General features: G+C 51.0%; 1 pseudogene; it reads left to right on the top strand.

Moving 5' to 3' along the window:
* The first annotated feature begins 3,477 nt into the window (after positions 1–3,477).
* Positions 3,478–7,334, top strand: LOC125554963 (histone-lysine N-methyltransferase TRX1-like; annotated as a pseudogene).
* Positions 7,335–8,951: the final 1,617 nt, after the last annotated feature.

Raw genomic sequence — 8,951 nt, 5'->3', positions numbered from 1 at the left:
CGTGCACAGATGGAAGAAGTTCACCCACGCTCATGACCTTCATCTCGGGGACGTCCTCATCTTAAGCTACGACACCAGCCGGTCGATACTTGGACCGGAAGATCCTCAACGATCGATCCCTAACGTCGATCCTCGACCAGGTTCCGTCGGCGCTGACGCACCCCTAACCTCGACCTGGTTCCGTCGGCGCTGACGCACCCCTAACCTCGACCTGGTTCCGTCGGTGCTGACGCACCCCTAACCTCTTCTTCTTCCTCCTCCTCCTCCTCCTCTTATTTTCTTCTTCTTCCTCTTCTTCTACTTCTTATTTTCTTTTTTTCATCTTTCTTCTTTCTTCTTAACTAAACCTAAACTAAACTAACATAAACCTAAACCTAAAAAACTGAAGAAAAAAACATAAACCAAATTAATCTAAACTAAACTAAAACAAAACTAAACCTAAACCTAAAAAAACAGAAAAAACCTAAACTAAATCTAAACTATAAACTAAACTAAAAAAGAGGGGGAGGAGGCTCCCCGGAGTGGGGGAGGTGGAGGAGGCCGACGCCGGCGGGTCCGGGTGGCGGGGCGTCGCGGAGGGGGGGGTGGGGCATCTGGCGGCCCGGAGCGGCGTGGGGTCGGGGGGGGGGGGGGGCGGGCGGCGGGCCAACACGGTGGGGCATCGGGGGGGGAGGGGGGCGGATCGGCAGGCCGGGGCGGCGTGCAGGAGCGACGGGGGGCCGGAGCGGCGGTCGCAGTAGGCGGCCGGCCGGGCTGGCGTGTGGTCGGGGACGGGGGGCGGTTGTGGGCGGCGGCGGGGTGCGGTCGAGGGCGCGGTGGGGGTCGGGGGCGATCTGACTGGCGACGCGCGATTGGGCTCGGGGGTTAGGGAGAGAGAGAACAGAGAGAGAGAGGAGGCGGGGGAACGGCCATTACATAGTTAAATCTTTGTCGTCCGCTAGCAGACAGGAAAGAGGTGAGGCTGGTGGGCCGTTAGGGTTTAGACCTCCACTGGGCCTACCCACCTCTTTGTCGTCTGCTAGCGGACGACAAAAAATTGACTAATGGCAAACAGGGTCTTTGCCGTTAGCCCGTTTTTGCCATCCGCTAACAGACGACAAAGATCTGACTAATGGCAAATTCTTTGTTTCCAGTAGTGATTGGTCCAGGTTCGTAAGAGAACCGGAATTAATACTCTTATATGGTCTGGATCAAAACCGTGTTTTCTACTGGTGTTTCGAGCCAAGAATAGCATCTCCTAATTGCAGTACCGTCGTATAGTATAATGGGTTTTCTTTTCTAGCCGTATTGAACCCTTTACGAGTCGCGCAAAGGGCGCTCGCTCGCAATGTCCACGTCATCACATGCGCACTATACATGGTAGCCAATGGCGAGAAATATTCGTGCTGGCCAATTAAATGAGAGGGTCCTGAACGCGGTGGCCAACTGGAGGATCCTAAGGGCATCTCCAGCCGTTGGCCCCCAAGGGGGGCCTAAAATCGCCGCTTGGGGGTGAGCCAACGCAAAAAATTGAGCCTGGGGCCGAGTTGGTCCCCAGCCGCCGGCCCCAGGGCCGTCCCCAGGCACGTTTTAAAATAAAACAAGTTCGGCTTAAACACGATAAAATTCGGCCAAACACGATAAATTTCGGCACATTTCGGCGAAGTTCGCGGATTTTCATTACATAGCACATATACATAAACTAATCTAAAGGAAAAACTGGCTGAAGTCGCCGCCGTCGCCGCCAGCGTCGTCGTCGGCCTTCTCCTCCTTGACGCGGGCGTCCCTGCTGGACCCCTGCTGGGCGTCGCCATGGCGGACTGGTGGCGGCGCATCGTCGTCGTCGTCGGCCTTCTCCTCCTTGACGCGGGCGTCCCTGCTGGACCCCTGCTGGGCGTCGCCATGGCGGACTGGTGGCGGCGCATCGTCGTCATCGTCGTCGCTGTCGCAGATGACGACAACTCCGCCTTCGTCGCGGCCGCGTCGACGTTCCGCGAAACGAAGCAGGGCGGCACGTTGGCGCTCCTTCGCCTTCTCCAGGCGCTCCTTCTCCATCACTATGGAGTCAATGCGCGCCCATTCCAGGGCCACTTCGTCGTCGTCGAGCTCCGTCGTCACCGGCGCGGCCGGCTCCTTATTCACCGGCGCGAGCCCTGGCTCCGTCTTCACCAGCGCGAGCCCTGGCTCCGTCTTTGGCTGGACGAAGTGCGGAGGAGGAGCTGCCGAGGAGGCGCGCCGGCCGCCCTCGTTGATGACGATGCCGGCGCTGCGGGTGCGCCGGCCGAGCGGCGTCTCCGCCGCGGGCTCGGCCTTGACGCCGAGCAGGGCCGGAGTGCCGGAGGAGTGTGATGAACATCGGGAGGAGGAAGAAGAGGAGGAGGACCCGAACCTCCTTGGCGCCCATGGCCCGGCATGTCGGTGCTGCGCCAGGGCGGCCGCCCTCCCTAGGTACGCCAACGGCGGGTCATTGCCGCCCTCGAGGTAAGTCAGCACGCCCTCGAGTGTGCGGCCGGGGACGCCCCACCACAGGTGGCGCCCGTCGCTGTTCTGCCGGCCGCCAACCACCGGCGCGCCGTTGATGGACGCCAAGCGCAGCTGCTGGCGGCGCTCGAAATACGCCGCCCAAGCCGCGTGGTTGTCGGCGGCGTACTGGGGAAGGGAGAGTTGGGCGTCGGTGAGGGAGGCGAGCACGACCTCGACTTCCTCGGCGAAGTACGTCGGCTTCGCCACGGCGTCGGGCAACGGGGGAATGGGCACTCCCCCGGCGCTGAGCCCGGCACGCATGTCCAGTGGCGCTGGGATGTTCGCCTGGAATAGGAGCCAGGACTCCTGTCCGCGGAGCGAACGGCGGCCGAAGCCGTTGGCCGCCGCCTCGTCTCCGGGGTAGCGTTCCGCCATGGCGACAGGCTCGGGAGAGGTAGAGAGATAGAGGGAGGGGCTGGGCGGCGGCGCTCGGGAGAGGTAGGGAGAGGGAGGAGCTGGGCGGCGGCGAGGGGCGGGGCTGGTGTGGGCACAAGCGAGTGCAGGCCACCGGCTATATAGCCGCGCCGCACCCGTGTGTACACGTGCGAGGGAGGGGAGGCGTCGGCGCGCCGTCCCTTGACGCGCCGCCCGTGAGGAATCAATGGCAAGGATGATCGGCGGCAGCCTTGGCATTGATTCCCCGTGGGAACCGAGGCCGTTGGGGGAAGACGAGGCGCCGTGTTGCTGACGCGGCGGACCCGTGGCTGTTTCGCGCCAAAACAGTTCGCCCCGGCACCCCCGGGCGCCCCCCACCGCGCCGGGTTCGGCCTGGGTCCGCCGGCGCTGTTTTCAGCCCAGGCCGGTGAGAATCGGGCTCCTGGGGGCGCGACTGGGCCGTTTTTTTGGCGCCGGCATGAAAAAATCACCTGGGGAGGCCTTCCTGGGGCACGGCTGGAGATGCCCTAAACGCGATAGAAAGGAAACCCGCACACGCGACCTCTCTCTCGTTCCATCTTCTCCAGCCCCACGCCCCATCCCCTCCATGCATCTCCGCCGCCGCCACCCATATCCACCGCACGAGGGCTCGCCCGTCCGCGCCGGCGACGCGCCTCCACCATCCAATCATCCCATCCTGGCTCTTCCAGTGTCTGACATCGGCCGTGTCTACTCCTCCACCACTCCCTGCCCGCCCCGCAAGAAGCCCCGCAGCTCTGCGTCCGCCGCCGCGGGCGGCAAGCCTCCCGTGATCGTCTACTACTATTGTCGCTGCAAGAAGTCGCGGCTCGAGGAGCAACGGCCGTCCTCACTGGCGTCGCGACAGCTGGAGGAGGAGGCGCTGGGCAGGGGCTCATGGCGGAAGCGCCCGCTCACGAGCTGCTCAGCCTGGGGTCTGCCCCGCCTGCATTGGGCGCAGATAGAGACAGGGAGGAGCTGATGGGGCGACGACAGCCGAGGCGCAGAGGAGAAGGGGGGGGAGATAATGGCTGCGCTGCTCCCGCCCCACGATGAAGTCTGTGTCAAAACTGAAGAAGACGGCTTCGGGGCCATAGTCCATGTGGATTTGTTCATCAATTCGTTCCCATCGGTGGAAGATGACGGGTGTGAGTTGGCGCCCTGGTCAACACGAAATGCACACAACGCCACCATAGCCGAGTTGTATGGAACGCCTCAAGTCTCTGCTCCACCAACGTCGCCTATTTGAGCTTTGTAGGTGCCAACACCCCTCCAGTCCCTCCTGAATAGCATCCTACCTCTCTCTTCCACTCCTATTTTTTTATTTAAGGGATGCCATGATTTAATGCCCAGAACCATCATCTTTGTTTGTGCAGATTCGTTTTTATATTTGCCTAGAAGATGTTCCATGAAAATCACAGAAGCACCGGCTGCACCGCACCGGGTTTAGGCTCGTCAAGAAGGTTGTGGCTGGAAGATAGTGGTAATCAACTTTATATACTACCCCTCCTGCAAGTTTACCCATGTCTTTTATTTTTGTTTATGCAATTAATTATTCATTCCTCTTAGTTGTTCATATATTCTGACGACGACTCATGTCGATATGTGCTTGCTTTGCAATGAAACTCTCCTCATGACTTTAGCAACAAGAACGGCCAACTAGAATACTTGTTCTCCGTGTAATTTTGATGCTGGCTTTGTCACACGTTGGAAATTTAGGGTGCCGATCCGCAGGCGTTTGTCAGTTTAGTGTGCAAGGTAAGTTACTGATGACGTCTATTCTGAGCATGTGTTTGTTTCATCACTATATGGAATGCAGCAAAACTGGGTCCTAAATTTTGATGGTGAATGCAGGTTTTCTGGCCCAAAGATGATGATTGGTACAAGGGTTCCATCACGGCCTACACGGAACTAACCAAGAATTTTGTATGCTTTCTATATACCTGGTTCTTATTTTTCTTATTCATGAAAAATTGGTGTGGCTGAGAGGATTGTCCTCAGTTAGATTTCAAAAAAAATTCTGCATTTTCCTTACTAAAAGGCATGTTATCTACCACTCTGTTTTCCATGTAATGTCTGCACTATGAAGAGTGGCATGTAAAATGTCGTGTAGTTGATATCTAAAGCTAAATGAACTGCAGGTGAAGTATGAAGACCTTACCCTAGATAATGAAATGATAAATTTCTCATTTCATCTGAGGAAATGAAGTGCCTGAACCTGAAATTTGGATCATCTAACCTGGATATAAGAAGGGATACGATGAGCTACTTGCACTTGCTATCAGCTTTCATGACTACCAAGGTCTTGATCCAGATAATATAGCGTGGGCTAAAATAATAGGTACTCCTATGTCTTTTCCTTATGAGTGCCGATGGTTCTAGCTGTTAACTGCGATTAGATGCCAATGGTCCTTTCCATTTATTCTTTCTGCCATCACAAGTTTTATTGCATTGTTTGTAGTCATTGTCCATATTACTTTGAACTTTTACAGTGTGATACTTTATTTATTCTAGTGTTTATGGTAGTTTTGCATCAACTTACAACTTTATTAGATTTCTCATGCACATCACATGTGTTAGATGGTTAACTGCCTCTTTTTACAGAAAATGCTTTCCAATGTTAAGCCCAGTATTGATTTATTATTTGAAATTTTCGTATTCATCTCCTCAATTACCCGACATTAACTTGTTATTTTATCATTTAGTCCTATTTTCCTCCACATTCCTACATTCCTAAAGTAAACAAGTGACATGGATTTCCCTTTCTGTTAAATTGTTTCATTTAGTTATGTGGTTGATTTGCCATATTTCAGTGCACCCTTTTACCCGTAGGCTTCTCACTTTTCTCAGTGACTTGGAATTTGCTCTCATATAAAGAGCCTTGTGTGCCTCAACAGGTCATGCAATGTGGCCAGTTGTTATAGTGGACGAGGCTTCTCACTTTTCTCAGTGACTTGGAATTTGTTCTCATATAAAGAGCCTTGTGTGCCTCAACAGGTCATGCAATGTGGCCAGTTGTTATAGTGGACGAGTCAAATGTTCATGCTAGCCGGGCCCTGAAGTCAATTCGGTTTGATCAATCAATACTTGTTCAATTCTTTGGCACCCATGATTTTGCAAGGTTTGGTTTTGTGAAAAGATAATAGCGTATATTTTTCTTTTTCTTTCGAAGCAGTACACTAAAGTTGTGTTTATACCTCAGGATTAAGTAGAAGCAGGCGGTGCCCTTTCTGAATGGCCTTCTTTCTTCCTTGCATCTCAAATGCAAGCAAACATGCTTCTCCTGAGGCTTAGAAAAAGCCAAGGAGTATGAGTTGAGAACCTCTTATATATTTTTAAGCAATAATTGTTTTTCTCCTGAATACACATCAGACTTGAGAGATTTTCTGTTATCTTGCATGATGCCCTATTGGTATGATACTAAAAAAATATCGATTGTATAGGTTTCTCCTCACACAAAAGCTTCCAGAAAATATGTTGCAACTTCGGAAATCCATTGAAAATGATGGTTCTAATGATAATGGCCAAGATGACGCGATAGGCTCTTGTAATAATTTATCAGAAGAAAATGGAGAGGATGCTGAAATGACTCAGATAGAACTGAGAAATCTTCGTGTGAGCAACCTAGGTATGTTTGAGCAAATAGCACAGTAGCTCCCCCCCTCTAAATAGAGTAACCAGCGTTTAAAGATGCAAAAAATGCTCTGGAAGCATGTCGACCCTACCCATTTCAAGGATGCCCTGTTTCTCACTTGAATCTTGGAGTGCCCTTTTGAGCTACAATGCTGCCGCTTTATGCAAGTTTTCCTTGTGGGAGACACAAGCAGACTTGGCACTTCTGGATAGTGGAGTTCTATTTGTTCCAGAGGTATGGACATATGTTATATGTTCAATTATGATGCAGTTCATATTGCACTAGCGCCAATAATCCAAAGAACTGATCTGTTTTAGTTTGTTCTTCCTACCCATAACCCTTTACAAGAAATAATTGATTTCCATTTACTCCCTCCATTCCAATTTATGTTGTGTCTTCATATTTTGTCATTTAACTTTATGTGCCATAAAATTATACCATTGAAACTCCATTTTGATTGTGTTTAATGTAGGCATAGAAGGTTTCCATCAGAGAAATCATTCTGAACATTACTTAAGATGACAGTCTATGCCTTAGAGCATATATGGAGCTCTTATTTGGCACATACATCTTCTGTTCATGTTGTTGTATATCTTCTGCTGACCCCTTTTCTTGGTGCTGGATGAGCTTTGCATGTTTATGTTTATATATGCATCTGCATTTCCTCCTTTGTTCGTTCTTCTTAGTGTATAACAAACCTTATTGTGTGAGTTTCTTTCCTGGCAGGATAGTATCTGATTCAGACCATTTCCATAACAAAATGCACATACAGCCTGAAGGGTATACTGTTGGAAATATGCCCTAGAGGCAATAATAAAATGGTTATTATTGTATTTCCTTATTCATGATAATTGTCTATTGTTCATGCTATAATTGTATTAACCGGAAACCGTAATACATGTGTGAATACATAGACCACAACATGTCCCTAGTAAGCCTCTAGTTGACTAGCTCGTTGATCAATAGATGGTCATGGTTGTTGGGTAACGCAGTAATTTCAAAAAATTTCCTACGCACACGCAAGATCATGGTGATGCATAGCAACGAGATGGGAGAGTATGATCTATGTACCCTTGTAGATCGCAACGGAAGCGTTGACACAACGTAGAGGAAGTAGTCGTACGTCTTCTTCCGACGCAGGGCTTCACCTAAGCACTACAACGATATGACCGAGGTGGAATATGGTGGCAGGGGGCACCGCACGCGGCTAAGGAACGATCACGAGGATCAACTTGTGTGTTCTAGGGTGCCCCCTGCCTCCGTATATAAAGGATCCAAGGGGGGGTAGTGCGCCGGCCTAGAGGAGGGCGCAGGAGGAATCCTACTCCTACCAGGAGTAGGACTCCCCTCCCCGTTCCTTATCCAATTAGGAGAGGTGGAGGGAGAATAGGAAAGGGGGGGCGCCGCCCCTCCCTCCTTGTCCAATTCGGACTAGGGGGAGAGGGGGCGCGCGGCCTGCCCTGGCAGCCCCTTCCTCTTCTCCACATTAGGCCCATAAGGCCCATTAACCCCCCGGGGGGTTCCGGTAACCCCTCCGGTACTCCGGTTTTATCCGAAACTTCTCCGGAACCCTTCCGGTGTCCGAATATAGTCATCCAATATATCAATCTTTATGTCTCGACCATTCCGAGACTCCTCGTCATGTCCGTGATCACATCCGGGACTCCGAACTAACTTCGGTACATCAAAATGCATAAACTCATAATAACTGTCATCGTAACTTTAAGCATGCGGACCCTATGGTTCGAGAACAATGTAGACATGACCGAGACACGTCTCCGGTCAATAACCAATAGCGGGACCTGGATGCCCATATTGGCTCCTACATATTCTACGAAGATCTTTATCGGTCAGACCGCATAACAACATACGTTGTTCCTTTTGTCATCGGTATGTTACTTGCCCGAGATTCGATTGTCAGTATCCAATACCTAGTTCAATCTCGTTACCGGCAAGTCTCTTTACTCGTTCCGTAATACATCATCTCACAACTACATATTGGTTGTAATGCTTGCAAGGCTAATGTGATGTGCATTACCGAGAGGGCCCAGCGATACCTCTCCGACAATCGGAGTGACAAATCCTAATCTCGAAATACGCCAACCCAACATGTACCTTTGGAGACACCTGTAATGCTCCTTTATAATCACCCAGTTACGTTGTGATGTTTGGTAGCACCCAAAGTGTTCCTCCGGCAAATGGGAGTTGCATAATCTCATAGTCATAGGAACATGTATAAGTCATGAAGAAAGCAATAGCAACATACTAAACGATCGGGTGCTAAGCTAATGGAATGGGTCATGTCAATCAGATCATGCAACTAATGATGTGACCTTGTTAATCAAATAACAACTCTTTGTTCATGGTTAGGAAACATAACCATCTTTGATTAACGAGCTAGTCAAGTAGAGGCATACTAGTG

This window comes from Triticum urartu, chromosome 4A (assembly GCF_056163025.1).
Source record: "Triticum urartu cultivar PI428250 chromosome 4A, HENAU_Tu73, whole genome shotgun sequence".
Lineage (NCBI taxonomy): Eukaryota > Viridiplantae > Streptophyta > Magnoliopsida > Poales > Poaceae > Triticum > Triticum urartu.
This window is presented reverse-complemented; position numbering and strand designations above follow the sequence as displayed.